The following is a 20333-nucleotide window of genomic DNA, read 5'->3' on the forward strand; positions in this document are numbered from 1 at the left end:
GGTCACGAATGTAAAAGAGTGATTTCATTTGATGTATAGAAGTTCATATCGTGCGGGAATGATGCAGTTTGTTGCATAAGTCGCCCAAACCGCAAGTTATATGGACCTCGTTATCAGCTTTCCAAGCTAAACCACAGACGCGGTAACGTAATGGCACAGGGCTATTCTCCGCTCGTAGGGTTTGCCTCTTTGACTTTATTCAAGGTACCATAAGCCAAGAAGTTGATCAGGGCATTCTTGAAAGCGTTATGCTTCTACAGGCACGCAAGATTACGGAATTTGCCCTAATGTTTTAACAGGATTACGATCTCTAGCACTCCTCTACGCTTCTCTAAAATTGTAGGAAAAAGAGGAAGGTGGACCCAAGGGAGGAGCCAAGCCGGTTGACTGTGACTATTTCAATTGAATACATTTAGATAACTCTTTTCTTTGATATCTGTGGTGTAGTTTGGTTTAGATTGGCTGGAACACCTACCACTATGGCTCAATGGTTCTCGCATCGGGCTGCTAAGTCAAAGGTTGCATGATAAAATCATGGCCGTGGCTGCTGGAGTTCACATCGCATAAAATCTAAGCACTCCTATCTCATCCGATATCAGTCTGCGTTGACTAAACTCTCAGGAATAATTGAAGTTTTCTCTCATCGATGATATAATCGCAATAATTTGCAAGAGTGTCAAGACAATTTTGAAATCCAGTTTTCTCATGATTAAATGCTTCATTTGCTGCCCTCGAATAGCAACGTTGCCTAAAAGAGTGATGAAATTGTTTTAATAAGAACATAAACTGCGTGAAGTAGCCCTCAATGTTGCTTTCTATAAATCTCCAGGTAGTCGAGAATATTACGGGGTACTCTAGTACAGTGTCTCGCACCGCACACGTCGTGCTTTTGACGTTATGCCGCATGTACAACTGGAAGAAACGATGTTTCTTACCTAAAAAAATCTTCACACTATAGTATTTTGTTGTTTTCAGGGAAACAGTAATACATTACGTGCTTGCATATTTGCTACCTGTTTCAGCAATTTTTTGTCGGTCGAGGACCCCACACTGTATTACTGCCAGCACGAGGCAACAGTTTCGTCATGGAAGAAAAACAATTAGTATCAACGAAAAATGCAGCCAAGGGACGCAGAACTTAGAGTGGACGCTGAAAGAAGCGCACTAAAAAGAGGCTTATGCGTATTTTATTCCTAGAGCCGGTTGGGCCACAAATTATGTATTGGCTTCTGAAATGCTCAAGCTCACTACCATACTCAGTCTTATTCAAGGTAAAAGATGTTTCTGTTCCGCATAACCTCAATACTCTCTTTCTTCCTGTCTATTTTCATCATTGTTAACCGATCAATAAAAAAAAACATTCGAAAGGTGACCCTTGAAGCAATGGCTTCATGTGAAACAGCTTCGCGAAACAAGAGACTAATGCCCTTGTCTTTACATTGTCGTTCAGATCACTGTTCTCGATGAGGACTAAAGTTATCGACTAAACATTTATTGTTATGCAATCATGTTCACACAACAATAGAGCAGGAGTGTATGGATAGACTTCTATCGAATTCTGGATAAATCGACTGTCTTTCCCTTTGCTTGCAGTGGGCAGCTCCACTATCAGCCTTGTGCGCTTTCGTGATGATGGGCTAATCAATCACCTGCACTTTGCTCATCTCTTCCTTTGACCATGACAGCAATCTCCCACCGCCGTAGTATTTGTTCTGCACCAAGCTCCATTGCGTTATGGTAAATTTTTCACCGTAACTTACGTAACGGTGAAGGTTATAGCGTGCCACGACGCAGCCGGCCGGCTCCGTGTCCTTGGCAGTAATCGACTCGACTCAGCAGTTTTCCAGCTCCTCGTTTCCACTTAACTGAATAAAGGCTCCGTATGGCGGCAGTTCCTAAATATTCGATCGCTATTGGGAGTGGAATCCCGTCAAATCAAGAACAGTTTAGCTTGCAATTTTTTTCTGCGAGAATTATTGGTGCTTGTCGTGCCAATGAAATGGTGAGCCCGACTGTGTGACGCAGAGCTCCCAAAGAAAGCAAGCATATGGTAGGCAGTATACGATTATGTGCTCTGCTACGCAGAAAAATAAAGGAATAGAAACTGAAGACGTAAAGTTCCTATGAGAAGTCCAACCTTAGTCAATGTGACTACGTCATGCAGAGGATGCTATTTGTCTCTTTTTTTTTCTTTCATGGTAATACGACATACTGATGGCTCGATAGGCGTTATAAGCATGGTTGACATAGTTATCAGACTTTTTTTTTGTGCGTCGTAGCCCCATTTTTTTGTTTTTTCGGGCTGTCTTTCATCTGATGATGATGTCCTCAGGCTGAATGTTAAGACGCTGTGGCTTCGTCTTTGTGATCGTGCAGCAGGTGCGATTGCTCCTGGAACCACTTTTCTCCGTTTCTGACAACTTCTTTTTCTTCTGCTTTCATCGACACGATAAACGTCTTTTTATTGTCCTGCACGTACTCAGTATTCGGCACTTGTTTATTGCGAATCCGCTCTTGTTCAGGCGTGCTGCCTTTTGCCCCGAAGGCGTCAAGTTCTAAGGTTAAACGCGGATAATTATTTTTGCAAAGAGGAATGCTTTCTGGAAACAGGAAATATCCGATTTCAGTAACGTTCTGCACAGGCTTCGGGTTGCGCACCCAAAGGTAGTAGGTAGAAAACCAGGCGACATCTAAAATTCTTTCGGTTTCAACAGAATGGAAAGCTGGGCTAGTTGTAGGTTGTTCACGATGAAATTTGTGGGCGCGAACAAACAAAACACAGAGAAACACAGAGGCGCTTGTCTTGTGGTTTCTTCTCTGTGTTTTGTTTGTTCGCGCCCACAAATTACATCTTTCAGTTTCACATTTTTTTTATGCTTTTTGAGCTGTGTGGATGGATCGATGGACGCTGCGACCTACAGAGTGACAGGTGGACGGAGGGCGAAAATTGGACAATAACGAAGATGAAGTCGTTTAATGCATTCCTGCATTAATATCGACATAAATTATCGTTGGGGTGAGCGATAATTCAGAGACGTTACTATTATTCGCTATTACGAATAAAAAGTGTGTTGCGCGCTTTCGTTTGTTACCACACTACTACATACTTCTAAAGCAAGTGATGAATCGTTCCCTACAGACACGGCGGTCCTGAAGAAAATAGCTCTTTTCAAATTGGCTTAGGAAAAATACAGATTAAAATGCGTAAAATGAGAGATTTTGTTTTTAAGTAATAGGGACCGAAGTTGGATAAGAAACCAAACTTCAAGCTCACTGGCCCTACGGGTGGCATTTAATAAGATCAACAATGGCATGCGATTTTTAATGCACTCAATGTTTAGTTTCAAAAGCATTTGTAGATTGAGGCGTGCAGCAGCTGAAGAGGTATTGGCCTTCAATGAGGAAATTTTTTTACAGGTAACGAATGGTCCAGAAAGTTGTGATATGTATAGCTGTTAGGCAAATTCATGGTCGCACATTCTGTGCAGAGCTCTTATTCTCACAAGATTATTTTCAATCTAAAACCGAGATACTAGTATGACGTTACAGGATTGTGAATTAGCGTTGCAAGTTGGTCTGTAAGGGACAATTTTATATTTGAGAAAATAGTGCAAGAAAGAGAACAGAGTATGTAGAAATTACCATCCGATATCTGAAGTGAAAATAGCACATAAGCATTTCGATTTACACTCGATGACAACTTTGAATGCTTTCACTATCATAAATGCTCATGAAAGAACGCTCCAAATTTTGTAAGGTAAAAGGGGTAGGAAGTAGGTGGCGCTCCTGGAGGGCGGAGATGAGGTTGGTAGGAGGGTCGATTGTGGCGGCGGTTGGAAAGGCAGCCCACAACTTAGGTGGGCGGGCTTTTGGAGGAGGTTGGTGGGTAGGGCTCCTGCAGGCAGCTGTCTTTCCAGTGGCATTTATAATTTCGATATCGCCTTCGCTTTTTGGTTCCGCTTCTGCGTGGCATTTAATGAGTGGAGACAAGGTTGAGGTTGATGAGCTTGTGGTGGGTGTCTTTCCTTCGTTTCTGGAGAGAATTGGGTGGGTGCGCGCTGGATGGAGCTTCGGGAGGTTCAGCGTGTGCGGGTTTGGGAGGTATATTGATGGTGGTAGTGGTTAGGTAGGCTGCCACTAGCTTTGGGGATGCGATGAAGAGGACCGCGCTAGGTGGTGCTCCTTGAGGGTAGAGGCTCAATCTGCATGACTAGAGACTGTGGCCTTTTCCGATTTTGACACTGGCAGCGGTTTCACTGCAAAACCAGTGAAAACAGAAGTTGCTTACCAAGCGTACTTTCTTTTAAGCCTGAAGGAACAATAGAAATGCAGTCAGAGAAAAGAGAACACTCTCTACTGGTGTAAATGGTTGAAACAAAATCCTACTAAGCGCGGCGGCCGAATTTCGATATGAAGGCGAAATTCTAGAGGCTCGTGTACTGTGCGATGTCAGTGCACGTTAAAGAACCCCAGGTGGTCGAAATTTCCGGAGTCATTCACTACGGCGTCCCTCATAGCCTGAGGTGCTCTGGGACGTTAAACCCCAATAAACCAAAACCAAACCAAACCAAAATCCTACTAAGGTCATATACGACCTCTACGAAAACAACCAGCCGCATAACTACCGTGCTTTGCAAGACTTTCCCCTCTTTGTCACTTAGTGCAACAGAGTTTTAGCTGACACACGAGCCTTTCATCTTATTAGTGGACAACGCTTTCCCTACCTAGTACTCGAGCACGGGATGGCCTTGATGGCAAGAAAACAATAGCGCTATTTGGGACAATTTCCAACACCCACAACCACCCCAATGAGCCGCCACATGTGTATAAATAGGTTTTGGCAACCCACTCTCGTATATACTTTGCCCAACACGACAGCAGTGACCTACGTGTTCGATACAAACATTGATAAGCATGACTAATTTCGTTGCTATCCAAGGAAACATAATTCGAGCGGAAGCCGACAGCGAATTACAAAGCTTGCTTTCGTTGTAATTTCCCATGCTGTTCTCTCCCGTATGTGCCCATAATTCGTGCAACTAAGGCGAGTCCAACAGATTAGACAAAGTGTGCCTCGTCATGAGTTATTCTATAGCTTGCTATTTTTTAACACATTATGAAACCCCAGCTGAGATAAGCTGCTATTCGTAGAAAGTGCCTGTGGCCAAACAAGCCGCTAAATTCCAAACTTTCAAGAACAGTAACGAGCGCTGTCTACAGCTTACGGGGTATTGCTTTCAATCCAGAATGCCAGTATTAAAGAGAGACAGGTTTTGTGGTATAGAGTAGCAAATCTTTTATGTAACCTTATCTTGCAGCACGCCTACAAGCGATCACATATTTTCTTCATCTAAGCACTGACGTCGCAAGTGCTGCGTGAACGATAGGGACTGCTGTGAGCGCAACGCATTCTCTCGAAAGGGACCTTTCGGAGATTGAATTCGGAAATTGATTTTTCGTTGAGCCGGAGTTTCCGGGTCCGACCCCGCCCGCGGCGACCGCGCTTCGATGGAGGCGGAACGCAAAGGCACCCGTGTGCTGTGCGATGTCAGTGCACGTTAAAGAACCCCGAGTGGTCGAATTTATTCTGGAGACCTCGACTACGGCACCACTTTCTCTATTTCTTCTTTCGCTCTCACCTTCTCTCTTACGGCGTGTTCGGGTGTCGACCGAGATACGAGAGACAATTACTGCGCTATTTTCTTTCCTCAAAAGGCAATTTCCAATTTTAGTTTCTGTGAGATATCAAAAGCATAGCAGAGACTTTCAAGGCTGGATCTTTAATTCTTTGGAAAGCTGTGCTAAGGATATTTTCCCACTATAAACAATTTATGTGTCTTAGTAGATATGCTGCCCGATATGTTTTAATCTGGGAAGAGTTGGAGATGGAAGTCGATGGCGCGTCAAAGACAGGGGAACAAACTATAAAAATTTGCCGTTTTTATTGAACATGATTTAAGCTCCTATCACTATCAATGGTCTGCTGCTCTATCAGAAGACTCTATTCGGCTCTCATCTAAAACCGACATTAAGAGAGATGGCATCCCAAGCCCAGTTGTGCTTATCTCAGAACACATTGCGACGTTAGTACTGGCAGCGTTTGGCAAAATTTGAAGGTTCTTTCAATTATCGAACGAGAAAAATTTTAAATATTTCTTCTTTAAAATGTGGAATCATCTCTTGTGGTAAGCAGCAATGAGCACTCGAGGAAGATCTCAGAAGATTGATTCAGTTGGACAAATACATACATATACACGTATATGTGTAAGTGAATGTAATAACTATTTTTGGAAACATAAAACTGTAAAAGAAGCCTCAGTTATAAATGGCCTAATGATGCCGCACAAAAAAGTTTGAGGGCAAATATTTGATGCTAATATTTTTGCGCGACAAAAGTAGTGTTTATGTTTTATGATTCGACAAGTCTAGATCCACATGTTAGTGTCCGGTCAGTTATCTTTCTGCTCCATTGAACTCTTCTTTACTTTCCTTTCTTATTGCCAATTAGCGTTCCCTTTCTATACGTTAAACGCAGTAGAAAAACGTTCGTTTTGTTATGACAGCATTACACGAGCCCCAGCGAGAAGCTCGCTGCAGTGGGAAGAACACTGGCACGCATTTTCAGGAAGACACTTGGACAAGCCTACGACTGCAGCAACTCGGAAACAGCTGTACCAAGGGGACGGTGTTTTTTCTTCCTATTCGTTTGTGTGGCATGATATATAACGGTGTACCGCCACAGCGTTATTGAATCACAGAGAGTGTCTCCTGCCGGCGCAACCATTAATCAAGCACCACGGAGCAAGATGGCGTTGGTAGTGATTTGTCATCAACACACAAAGAAAGGGCTTTCGTTTCCCTCAACTTAATTAGAGCCTGTTGTTACCCTTGTTAGTGTTGGAGTACAATAGAGTTGTAGGCGGGAATCACATAAATGCCGGAAGTGAAGATGCGAAAGTATGTCCTTACTTAGTCGTGACAGTACAATTGCTCCAAAACTTCTGATTCACGCCCATTGGCTTCCTATGTATGAGTGTCTTATTGAATCGTCGCAATGAACCGAATCAGTATTTCGTTCACTTTCTTTCTAAAGACGCCTATTTTTTTCTTTAGGAGTTATTTGAAGTGACTTATTTACCTTGATTTCTTGGACGTTTGTTTCATTTCCTTTAATTGTTGCAGTGCAGTTTTATATATGGTATTGTTACTGCGGAGAATTTTTGGCCAGCAGCTCGTTTTGAAATCTTACTCTGCGAAAATTACAATGCGTGTTTACTTCATCGCAATTACAATATATTACGTTTATGATAAGTTTCACAGGATAGCAGAAAAGCGTCCAAACCAGTAAATCAGCCGAGTTACAAAATAATGGCGGGAAACGATATGAACAGCTAGAAGTTTACACTGTTCCCAATGGCCAATCGATGAAATGGTTCATTTTGTGTGTCTATCTTCTTTATCCAAAGTACCACGCTTTCATAAAACTGAGAAAGATAAAAATGCAAGTTTAAACTCTCTCCGTCCACCAAAATATTCGGCACAGAGCGCTCTGTTTCTCGAGATTTAGGACGCTCTCAGACTCTTTGCTTTTACGTGGGGCCATGAAGCACTTCCCATATCCCAGCTTTCTGGAGCAGGAATAGCATTTCTACGACTCATCAATCTTTTCCCCTGCTCTAGAAGTGACAACTATAGCGCCCAATGGGCACAGACCAGCACCCCGTTGCCCATTCACAACAACAACAACACAGTAATGGCCAGCCTCAACACCAGGTCGATATGGCAGTGCAGCACTCTCATACCCCCAAAGGTTAGCACACTATCCCGATGCCGGGTACTTCTTATGCTTGACAATACAGCATAGTTGTGCCATATAAAGACTGCGAGGAAAACGCCCTAAAACCAGAGCAACGAATCCTTGCTGAGGCAGCAATCGTTGCAGAAGACACTTCATATGCTACACACGTAAATATTGTGAACGGAGTAGATTTAGCCGTTGAACACATCGAAAATATTTGGACAGTTTAGAAATATTGATGAAGACTAATTTTCCTCAAAGTGTATTTTGTTTGCGCGCATTTTTCTACGTCCTGCAGAATCTGTTAGTTTTCTGCACCAATAGCGAGCGGCAGCCCTTCGATTGCGTTTTACTGACTGGTTTTAGCATTATGTATTTGACACTATATTTTAAGAGAAGCAAGTATTTTGCACAACTGCGATCTCAAACGACGATTCACATCACTATACTTACCTCCAACTCCTCACTTTCTAAACATCTTGCAGATGCCCTATATGAGATGTTTCCGGTGCTCCTTGAAAGGACATTGGTGACAAGGTGAGTTTGGTCTCTATTGATTAACTATCTCATTCCAACGACAGATAAGCTGCTTCGACTGAAAATTTAGGTTTTATAGGGTAAAAAAAAACAACGAATACGTGTGTCCTCATCGCAGGCTGATTTCGCAAGTGATCCGCAGTGCGTGGACACAGCTTTTTGAGAGCGAATCCCTGAGGCTGGGCTGCAATCCTTTCACATCACAACGGCAATCACGGAGTCTTTTTTGGTGAAGACGGCCGGAGTTTGAATTCAGTGGTGGGAAAATTTTCACAGATTTTTCTCAGCAATCAAAGCGTCTTTTTCTGTCACTTGTACATCGACATAGCCAATTGGAGCTTCAGAAACATTTTTTTACTAGGAGCGAAATTGGGACGAAATTGCCCTCGTGCGTCTCTAAGATAGTTGTCTTTTGCGGTACTCTTTGTTAACCATTTTCGTTTGCATGGCCAAGGCATGCATGCAAACAGCGCATGAAAATAGTTGGGAGCTTCGACAGCTGAGAAAAAAAGCTGAAAGCCACGGTTTTTGCAGGGAAGCCTGACTGGATTAATGCTCATCGTTTAAATGTGGTTCTTTTGCTCGCGTTTCGAAGTATAAAAGAACACTTGAACATCGTACTTCGTTGCTCTTTTTTGGCATCCAGCAATCCTGCGTGATAGTCTGATGAAATCTATTGAATAACATATTTTTGCCCAGAACGGTGCTTTCATAGTAAAATATGAGTGTCCTTCACCTGTCTTCAGCAGTCGTTTCTCCACTTACGGCTAATTGTACTTTGAATATTTTTTTCACCGCACAATCTAAGAGTGTTGTGGTGGTGGCTGCCAGCACCAGCTTGTAGCATGAGCTAGTCGTAAGTGCGTGATTAACTCAAGCACGCTTTCTTACAAAGCAAAACTCGCAAAAAAGAAAGCAAAAGGACCGAAAGGCGACGTTTTAGGCAATAGTGAACTCCCTCTTACGAACACACGTCTTTCTTCACTGACCTGCCAAGTAATTTCCACAGCGCCGTAAAAATTTAATGAGGCACGATATAGTCACCCCTCCCGCGATTTCAGCGATGCAAGAACGGGCGGGCACCGGCCAATTACTGCGACCATCAGTTGAAGTCAAGTTAAGTGCCGTGCTGTGATTGATTTCGGCGCATTGCTTAGCGATAAATTTTTGTTTTGTTTCGGTACATTCGGTTCGCCGCATGCGCGTTCATTTTCATTCCGGTAACATCTTCAGCCGAAGTCATTACGCAGACAAATTAACTCTTCAGTGACGTATTCCGGGAAACTATTTCCTACTTGAATTGAGCGTTCTGCGCAGTACTCATTAATCAAGTCCTCTTTGCTTATTTTGGCTACTTTGCAGCGCACAGCAGAATGAAGGTGTAGAAAAAGTAACGCCATCGCGATTTACGTTGTCTCTGTGTGTAGAATGAAGGCGACGTCACCGGTAATAGAAAGCGGACTTGCACATCGTCCTCAGCCTTGACAGCGCAGCGTGATAAAGAAAAGGACACCGGTTATAAGGAAAAAAAAACATTGCTAGAGCTTCGAAAAAAAGAAGCCGCTCTGATCGACGTGTGCACATTCGCAGCGAAGAAATTGCATTCGATGGAAATAAGCGACAGTTGCAAAATCTTTTTAAATAATAATTTTAACGTCCTCTGAACACGGTCAGGTACAAAACAATGAGACTTCTTACAGAATGTTGGCATAGGAACTGTGTGGTGAAAGATTTTTCTTGCGCTAGAAGTGATTACAGAAGTGTATCGCCCTTCTATGACTGCAGCTAATTGCACTGTACAGTTAAGCGAGTTTATACGTTAGTCATGCGTACAGAACAAAAGTGTTCTTATGACAGGACATCCCAAAGTTGTCGATGGGAAACAGGAGTCAATGATGTTCTTTCTAGGTGAACGGCAGTGTATGTGAATGACCTGAATAAAAATCACCAGTAAATTAAAGCTTTTTGCGGCAGACTGCTTTGTTCATAGTGAAAAGAAGTCAGTAGCGGACTAGGTTTCATTTACCGAACATTTAACTCGAATAAACGAGTCATCTGCTGGCTGGTTTTACAACGTGAAGAAAACAGTGCATATGACAATTTCGTATAAATATCAACCTCTCTAATATATTCGCATATACACTATACCAAACAATTCTTTGTTTTAGGTCACAGTATATCTACATAGGTATTACAATTAATTCTAATCTTGGTTGGTGCATCACTTGTGTATATACCATAAAAGGGAAAGCAAGAAAATATAGAATATTAGGACGCTCACTGGGACTTTTCACATGGAAGAAAAAACAACAGCTTACAAAATGATGCACTAACAATGTTCGAATACGCTTGCGAAGCCTGGGATACCTCCTCTCGCCCCCCTCCCCTTCCCCCCCCCCCCCTTTAATTTGTTCTTAATATCCAACGCAAGAGCAAAGTTCTTCCCTCTATAACGAAGATTTACCCACCTTAGAGGTGGTTTTAAAATATGAGGAATAAAACACCCTGAGTCACATGTAAATATATCAACGACACTATGTCAAGTACAACGCGAAATACGGATTCTAGGACCGTGAAAGACTGAAAGATTTCGAATGACTTATCTCGATATTCATTTTGTTCTATTATTGTTATGTGACCAGAAAAAGTTGCCAAAACGAATAAGGGCTGAGAGCCTTAAACTGCTTTCATCACTAATATTCGATTTGTTTTAAAGTGGCGTTGATTTGCTTTGTATCGAGGTATTTTTCACTCTGTTTTATTCTCATTGTGTTATTTTCACTTTTTCTTTCCTTTCCATTCTAATATTTGGCTGTGTAAACCAGTGCTATTAAACTATTTTGCGCTGTAATTTGTTTGCATTGTTCTGAGCTTCTCTTTTTCGTTTCTCATATTACGTTGTATGAAACCACTGCTGTGATCTAATTTGCATCTTGCTTTGTTTGCGGTGTTCCCTTCACTTTTCGTTCTTTTAACGGGTTGTATGAGAACACTCCTTTCGAAGCCCAGTTTTTTCTCTCACCAAATAAATAAAAAGGCAAACATATCACAGCGCTAACTTCATTTTGTATATTCATTGTTAATCACTCTATTTTTCTGAACTTTATCTCTACTTTACTTTCATGCCATTTCGTTGATCTATAATAACATGTTTTACATTCATTATTTACGCCTTTAGCCTAAACACGAAAGCGTGTTGTGCGATGTGAGCGCACATTTATGGAACCAACATGGTCAAAATTATTGCTGTTGTTGGTCATCAATTGTTTCGTAGCCATCTACAGTAAGGAACCTTTTCCTCCTTCCTCTCACTCCTTCATCTCTTCTATCGAAGCTGAATTTTGGAGCCCACTGTCAGTACCTCTATTACTGCGTATTTTTTTCTCTCATAAAATATATCTTGCCTTTATTGCTATTGTTCTATGAAGTGATGGCAATAATCTCACCCTTTCTTTGCATTACGTAGCTTCGCCACATCGTAATGTCAATCTGATGCCGGTAGGCATAGAGGCGCCTTGTAAATAAAGACAAAACGAAGCTTTGCCCTAGAAATCTTCGCCAGGAACATTCAGGCACTGCTTTAACTTTTGTGCAGCGAAACTTCTCTGAAAGCTATATCTGCGAAAGAAGACTACGCCTGATTGTCCTGGATTATTTATTTTTTCTCTAAAGGAAGGGAAAATTGTGGTAAAACTTAAAGTAGGCGCAAAGTTACGCCACAAAATAGATTCTGCATGGGCTGTGCGTTATCAGCTCCAGCTGCACTGCATAAAATTCTTGTTTAACTAGCCTGATTCTCAATTTTTGCGCGTGGCACTGAAAGACGGCAAATCCCCACTAACGATGTGCCAGTTTCCCACGGTCGCCACCATGTAGCTCTACTTTAAAGCAGCGACGCGATCTACGTCAATAAATTACTTGAGACGACGTCCAAAGGATGTCATCAGCGAATAAACTCTTGAGGAAGCGCCAACAGCATAATTGGGCTGAATTTTTTATGTTATAGTAACAAGTGAATAAAAGTGAGAATTTCTGGAAAATCTAATAATTTTTTTAAGTAACGGGCAACGCATAAATTTCCCAACAAGCATACGAGCATGAGAAGTGATTTTAGTCATAAAAGCGCTTTTCCGGTTGTCTCTATTCAAAATGCTCATTTTTACACTACTCCGGAAGCATAAGAAGGCGAAAGAAAGGTTTTTAATAATAATAATAATAATAATATCTTTTATTCACTTCAATTCGCAAGTACATGCTCCAGCCCGCGTAAGCGTTATCGCTTGTGTGCGGGGCTGGGCAGCCGAAGTGTGAAGTACATGATCAGCGGTGAATAAAACACACACACACACACAAAAAAAGAGCTCGAACAAGACAGACTCAGAAATTGCTTCCGCAATGCAATAAAACATAGAAACACTAAAGAGCTGAAACCAGAAAGACTCAGATACTGCTCCCGCGGTGCAAGGCGAATACATGAACAAAAAACATCGAGTACAAGAAAGCATCCACCGTTTTCATGCACGAAATGACAACGCTGAGAACATGGAAAGAAAAGAAAAAAAAATAGATTAAAAATTTATCACTCAGTATTACTATTCAACCACGATCGAAGAAACTTATTAAGTTGTTTTAATCCATTAATGCTCGGGGCTGTTTGTATCTTATTGAAGTAATAAGGAACATAATGACTGCGGGTTTTTTTCCCATAGTTGGTGTAAATCCGTGGTATGACGTATTTTTCCGACTGACGGAGAGGCCGTGCTTTAATGTTGTCGATTTTAAAGACGCTGTGGAAGAAATTTTTGCGCAATATTTCAAAGATAAATTGCTTGTGTACAGGTAGCATCTCAAAATGTTCCATACTAGCTTTTACCGCTTTATCATGACAGCTAGTTCCGTAGGCGAGATTAGATGCAATTCTGTGCAGTATGCGGCTTAGTATGTTTAGTTTATACAGTGATGCAGTTCCGTAAATGGTTATTCCATATCGCAATATGGATTCTCCTAAACCTTTATAAACCATTTTTCTAACCGACACATCGCAAATAGATCGCAGGGCATACATATAAACACACACCAAGCGCAAACGTTTGGCTAGCTCCTGAATATGAATGTTCCATGACAGAGTTTCGTCAAATGTCATGCCAAGATACTTGAAACTAGATTTAAGTTCCAACGGCGTGCATGAACAGCTTGTACAATTCTTATCATGAAGATATATATTAGAGCATGTACGAAGTTGTTTGTATGGACTATGAAAACAAAGAAGGCAGGTTTTTGAGATATTAGTATAAATCTGATTAGCGTTGAGCCATTCTATCAAAAAAATGAACATCCTGTTGCATCCTGCCGCATGCTTCTTCATAAGTTTCACTTGGTACCACTAGAGCAGTGTCATCTGCATATAAAAAAATCTGAGAGCTTAACGGAAGATTGGTCATGTCATTGACGTAAATATTGAATAATAAGGGTCCTAACACAGAGCCCTGAGGAACACCAGTGTGAACATGTAACATTGTGCTGAACGATTCGCCTATTCGAACACATTGTTCTTGATCAGCAAAATAGCTCTTAAAAAACGACATGTAAGGACCTCTGAAACCAAAATGGTCGAGTTTAGCTATTAGTAAATTGTGATTAATAGTATCAAACGCTTTTTGTAAATCAATAAAAAGTGTAAGGACAATGTCATTTTTATCTATTTCTTTACATATTAAACCATGAAAATCTTCCAGTAGGCTTAAGGTACTTTTACCTTTGCGGAAACCATACTGGGCGGCATTTAATAGATGGTACTTATCACAAAAGGACGTCATATAGGCATGTACAATTTTCTCCATGATACAAGCGATGGCGGACAAGATCGCAATTGGCCTGTAATTATTAAAATCTCTTTTAGAGCCTTTTTTGTGCAAAGGTCTTATTAAACTTATTTTCATGTACCTATGAATATGTCCGGTTGTGAAAGTTCCATTAATAATACAAAGTAATATCGTTTTAAATCTGTCAAAATGCGCTATGAGATCCCTTATCCTAACACCATCATACCCTGGCGATTTTGTGATTGACATTGTTTTCAATACATCCCGTAGTTCTAGCTCAGTAACAGTAGGCATGTAAGCTGAATGGATGTTCGAAATAGCAGCAGTAGCTTTCCTTATCGACGTTCCCGGTTTACACAAGGCGGAAACAGAATCTACAAAACGCTTATTGAAGTTAATGCTCACATGAGCGATGCTTTTTTCATGCTTAGAGTTTTTGTTTAATGATTGAAACATCTAGTAAGTATCTAAAAACCTTATTGCTTGGCTGAGAAAAACCGAGATTTTGTTATGAAAAAAAAAAGTAAGTACATGGTGAATGTCTGGAGACTGCTTAACCGCCGTCGCTAGGTGCCCAAGAGGTAAACCAATTCGTAGCAGATGGGTGCAGCGTGAATGAGCCAGTAGCACCACATTAATATTGACGAAACAGCAACGTGACATGTTTTGCGTACTGCTCGTTCACGTTAGCGGCCCGACGGCTCCAGTATAATAAGAGACTCCGCAGGTACGATATTCAAGAGTAACATTGAGTAAACTATAACTTTTTAGAACAGATAAAGCCCAAGCGAAACCACAACCAAAGCATAGAAATGCTAATTGGGACGTTATGCGAGAAGAGAAAAAAACGCATTTTTTGAAGGCATGTGTTAAAATGAACTTTTAGTTTTTTTTTAGAATTTGGTATGCTTCTGGGTAAACGGACGCAAAATATGTCAGAATGAAGGTTTCCTTCACTTCGGACAGAAAATACTAAAAAAATCTTAGAAAGTCAGAAAAATTCTCCATGGCCCCGAGTTTCATTGTGCGTTGTGTAGCGAGTATCATATTACTTTCAGGAATTGGGTAATACTGCTCCACTTCAATCTAGCCCAGTTATGCTTCGTGCTTTATGACCTGCTGAATTTTATAAATAAGCAATTAAGATAAACCACAAGACACGCTTTTAGGCGCCGGCTGGCAGCTGTCGTGGTCTAGAGGTTTCTCCGCGCTGGATTCAGTCGCGGCCTCCTGCCAGCTCCACACTATAGGTGCGACCACGCAGACCAGACTCGTAAGAAAAAGTACTAGTTTCGCGTTGCAAGAAAGGCATGCATGCTATATTGTTAAAAAATTGTTAGTAGAAAACTTTTTGCTTTTTGCAGATGTTATTGGTGGTGCGGTGTTCCAGAAAACTAGAAAGTAAATAAAAGATTAAGTGCTTGTATTTGAAGAATTAGGCCGTGGTGAGTCGTGCTGTAAGAAGGCACAGGCGGCACGCACATTTGATTTTGTATGTTTGTCCACAAGGATGCACAGAACATGTCTCCTACGTTTGTGGTTATGCAGCAGGGCAAGTATCATTAAAACAACTTTCCTACAAAGCAACAGGCTCGAAGCAGCACCAAGTTTGGATTTCATTTTTTTTTTAATTTTGAGAAACATCTCTCATCAAAACGCAGCCATCTTTGGTGCAAGACGATTGGGCGTAAAATGAACATCTACGGAAGGATTCAGGGGTCATCCATAGTGACTCATGTAGGCGATATATGTGATTGAGCGCGTCGTAATAGAGGAACTTACTCCTGCCTAGCCTCCGAATGTGTGTGGGATAGAGAGGTGTGAGTTCTTTTCTTCTTGTTGTCTGAGAAGGCTTACAAATCACGCCGCTCAAACCAAGGGACGACCGTGCCAGGCCCTACCCATGCCAGGACATCTGTGCATCCGTCATATTTTGCTCACGCCACATGAGAATGGAATGACAAATCAAATGCAATTTACCATCATCCTTCAGATCACCCACTGAAAGACTCTACTGCTTAATGTTCCACCTCTCATGCTATGCCCCTTCAATGGGGCACCTCGAACACCCATAAATAAAGGACACAATCAAGCAATTTCAAGCAAACCTTGACAGGTCTGCATCGTTTAGGAGCGCACAGTTTACTCCGCCAATAAAAAGTGAAGGTACTAATGCAGAGAATTGGAGCAGCTAGTGAAAAATAGAACCTTAACAGCCCAGTCATTCGCGCTAAACAAACCTTCAATGTTCGCGTTCAGTTTATGTTCATTTTTTGTTTGTTTACAGCAGTTCATGCTGTCGAGGTTTCAGACCGGGCTTGAGTAAGCGAGAGCACTGGCCACCGAAAGAGAATCTCTGCCCGAGACACGGACCTCACAGGCTGTGTCGTGTAACTAATCGGCCTGCCGGTTTAGTTTCCTTAACCGGTCCATGGCTTTCAGTATCTCTGGCGGCGCCGGAATTTAAAAATTTTCAAAGCGTAATTCTCAAAGCGGCATTGAAAACACTACACCATACGCGCTAACCCCCGTTTCAAAATCACGATATGCGCAGGAACTTGCGAAAGTTATTCCATAGCACAAAAAATGCGCACTAACATGGGGCAAAAAAAAAAGAGAAACTTCGGAGGCTTCTCTTGTGTGATGAGCACCATTATGACATTCCTGTTTCAACCCACGGCGTTTTTTTTTGAACGCCAAAAATAATTTTCCACATATAGAGGTAACATGAATAGCACAACACTTAAAGCGTTTCCTCAATCTTCCGCTGCATTTCTTCATGAAAGCTAACCGCAGAAAACAAAAAAGTTAATAAAGGGAAGTATTATAAGTGAAAGTTTGTTGTCCTAAAAGCCAGAAACAGCAACCTGGTGTGCTAAGTTCGCGCTTCAGTAATTCCTTTTGCCGTACCGAGGCAGACGCCAACACGACCAACAAGAAACACCCTTTTTTAATTTACTTTCTCAACAGCGCTTGCGCTCCCTTATCTGCATGCGTGCGTGGTTGCCAATCCGGTGGCCACCGCGCGGCACGCAATCTAGGAATCCCCTTGACACTCTTGGTCGATATTCAGCCGCCCTTATCAAGGTGTTGATTCTGCGTGCTTCCGAGCGTGCACCTGAGTGCAGTCATGCAGAGGGAGCTGCTCTTTATTCGGCGTGTTTTTTCATTTTCTCCTCTAGACGAGGCCCTCTAAGGTCAGCCAAGCGGAAAGAAGAAAGTTTCTCGCCGTTTTGTAGCGCGTATACACAACAAGCATCACAGAAAAGCTCTTGCAAACCGATGCAAGAAACATAATAGAATATACGCTACGATTGAAAATGGCGCAATAATTGCACAAATGCGAATGAAAAGAACTCGTAGGTGCGTGGCAAAATGATAAAAAATTGGAGTGTCTATGCGCTACCTCGCGCGAACATTGTTTCGTTGTTGTTAGGCTTTGCTGGCGATAAAATAAGACTATTTGCTCGAACAGGGAGCCAAAGCCTAGTGCTGTGTTAGCGGTGGGAGCAAGAAAGTCTGAAAAACAATACGCAAATAAAAAACGATGACAAACACTTGATCAGAAGCAAAGGTTGTTTTGTTGCTGAGTATTTTATGTCCTACCGGAGGTCCCTTTTGACGACAGTTCTGTTAGTTTTCGCTGCTCAGTTTGGCTGAGTGCACCCATTTCCGACGCTCCTTACAACGATCAAACTATTTGACATATAAAAGCGAGGCACTTGTTGAAAGCAGAACCTGTTGTTTTCTTTTTTTTTAAATGAGCTTTGTTTTTCTGGCTGCATGCAACATTCTAGACCTTTGGTTTGGTTTGGTTTATTGAGGTTTAACGTCCCACAGTGACTCAGGCTATGAGGGACGCCGTAGTGAAGGACTCCGGAAATTTCGACCACCTGGGGTTCTTTACCGTGCGCTGACATCGCACAATACACGGGCCTCTAGAACTTCGCCTTCATCGAAATCCCACCGCCTCGGCCGGGATCGAACCTGCGCCTTTCAGGTTAGCAGTCGCGCGCCGTAACCACTAAGCCACCGCGGCGGGGCTCATTCTAGATCGTTTATATGTAATTCCGCCGGATTATCTAGATCGCATATTCTGAACTTGCTTGTCTATTTGCTTTTTATAGCTCCCTTGTATCCCAGTCATTGCAGTTTGCGAGACCAGTATTCTCTTTACAGTGGAGTAGCGACATGTCTGGGCCTTCGTGTAAAGAAGAGAAAAATATAATTGGGAGCTTCATGGGAACACCGCTTCCTAAAGGTGGTGCCTGCCAAATTTTATTCAGAATGAGCGGGCAGTTTCATTTTTGCAACTTCATACAATTTTCCTTCTAGTTATCCACAGCCAGTTGAGTCACTCTAGGAAGCACTCGATCACGTTAGGCCCTACATATCTTGAACCTGTTTACCGACTGCAGAAACTGTAGTTGGACTGTAGTTCAAAAGGTATCAAGTCAATGAGACAGCTATTTAAATCAAATAGGCTTCAACCATTTGCGTCTCAGTTTTCCTCGCAATTCTATGTTCAACATTCTCGGACAAAAATATTTTAAATCGTAAAAATGTGAGATACAGTTTTATGAAAATATTGAAGGCAACTTACTACTCTTCTGATATGAAGCAAAATCTTCCTCTTTAAAGGGACACTGAGGAGAAATTGAAGTTGGCTTGTATCGACAGAATACCAGCTCCTGATTACAAAAACGCCACTCATACTAACAACAAAGCTCTTGTAACGTAGAAAAGAGCAAGAACCAAAATACAGGTATCGCCGCCACCGGCCAAACTCGCAAGTACAAGCGTGATGAGGTCATACTACAAAACAGTGTTGCTAGAACCAATGGTTGTAGCAACACTAGGACACGAGAAGCCACGAATCACTGAAGCGCAGCGAATGCTTCCGCAAATCTTCTTGACGTCGCCAGATGGCGCCACGTACCCGGCAGCTACGCGCGCGCCTGCAGCATTGGGACCAATCAGCGCCTGCTTACCGGCAGTAGGCGGGCTCCCGGTATTTCGCTAATGGTAACAAGGTACAAGGTATGCTAAAGGTGTCTATTTGCGAGATCTTCGTTGACGACTTCGAGAAGGGTATCCATCGTAACGCTGGGAAAACGCCGGTGAAAACGTAAACGAAGCGACGTAGCGACTAGCGACGGCCGCAATAGCCGATAGATGCCTTGAACGTGCGGCCGGCGGTAGCTTTCTTTTCGGCTGCTGCTAGGCCGCACTGCTTGCCGGCAGAAATCACGGAGTCTGCGTTACGTCATGTGCACGTCATGTTTCACGTCACTTAGTCCTGTGTCGTCATAAGAGAATCCCAAGTTTGAATCAGAGCGGCGGGAAAAACTTTTTCAACTTCGAATCCAAATTTCTTAGAAATAAATGCATCTTTCGCCGCCGGCCAAGTGGCAACAAAGCCATGAAATGCCGAACTATCAAATTTTTCTTAAAGAAAACTATTAATAGAGCTCTCCTCACTGTCCCTTTAAACGTTTCCATCGATCGCAGCGAACAGTTAAGGCTGCCATAAAAAAAAACAATGGAGAAAGCTTTTGATGATAGCAAAAACGTCAATAGAAAAAAAAAATGCAAGGCTGCGGTTGGGTGATATGGGGATATATTGATTCTTATAATGAAATCTATGTATTTGTAATTGGGTCAGGTGTTGGTTTCGACGACAGCTTCGCCACAATTTCGGGCGATGTGGAATTCAGTCTACCAATAACGAGGCCTAGATGCCTCGAACAGGACCCCGAGCAGTGCAAAGACAAAAGGTGACCCGAAACCTTCAGCACTTGGTAGTTACTCTGCGCTAAGGGCAAACAAGGTACAGAAGTGCCAAACCTTGCAGCGCACATTGTGATTTGCTCGCAGAGCGAGGGGCAGAGGTGGAAAACACTGAGCCCCGCTGCGGTGGCTCAGTGGTTACGGCGCTCGGTTGCTGACCCGAAAGACGCGGGTTCGACCCCGGCCGCGGCGGCTCAACTTCTTGAAGGCGAAATTCTAGAGGCCCGTGGGCTGTGCGATGTCAGTGCTCGTTAAAGAACCCCAGGTGGTAGAAATTTCAGGAACCCTTCACTACGGCGTCTCTCATAGCCTCAGTCACTTTGGGACGTTAAACCCCAATAAACCAATAAACCATTCGCTTTAGGCGTTGGCGAGGATTCTTGCTG

General features: G+C 42.4%; 1 long non-coding RNA gene across 1 annotated transcript in view; it reads left to right on the forward strand.

Annotated features, from left to right (window-relative positions):
- LOC149342108 (uncharacterized) overlaps positions 1–8570 on the forward strand; it is a 113285-nt gene extending 104715 nt beyond the window's left edge. Inside the window, exons 2-3 of the long non-coding RNA XR_016282663.1 lie at positions 8284–8335; positions 8454–8570. This is a non-coding gene — a long non-coding RNA (uncharacterized LOC149342108). The remainder of the gene's footprint in view (positions 1–8283; positions 8336–8453) is intronic.
- Positions 8571–20333: the final 11763 nt, after the last annotated feature.

Source organism: Amblyomma mixtum, chromosome 5 (assembly GCF_055824585.1).
Source record: "Amblyomma mixtum isolate Tamu chromosome 5, ASM5582458v1, whole genome shotgun sequence".
NCBI classification, from domain to species: Eukaryota; Metazoa; Arthropoda; class Arachnida; order Ixodida; family Ixodidae; genus Amblyomma; species Amblyomma mixtum.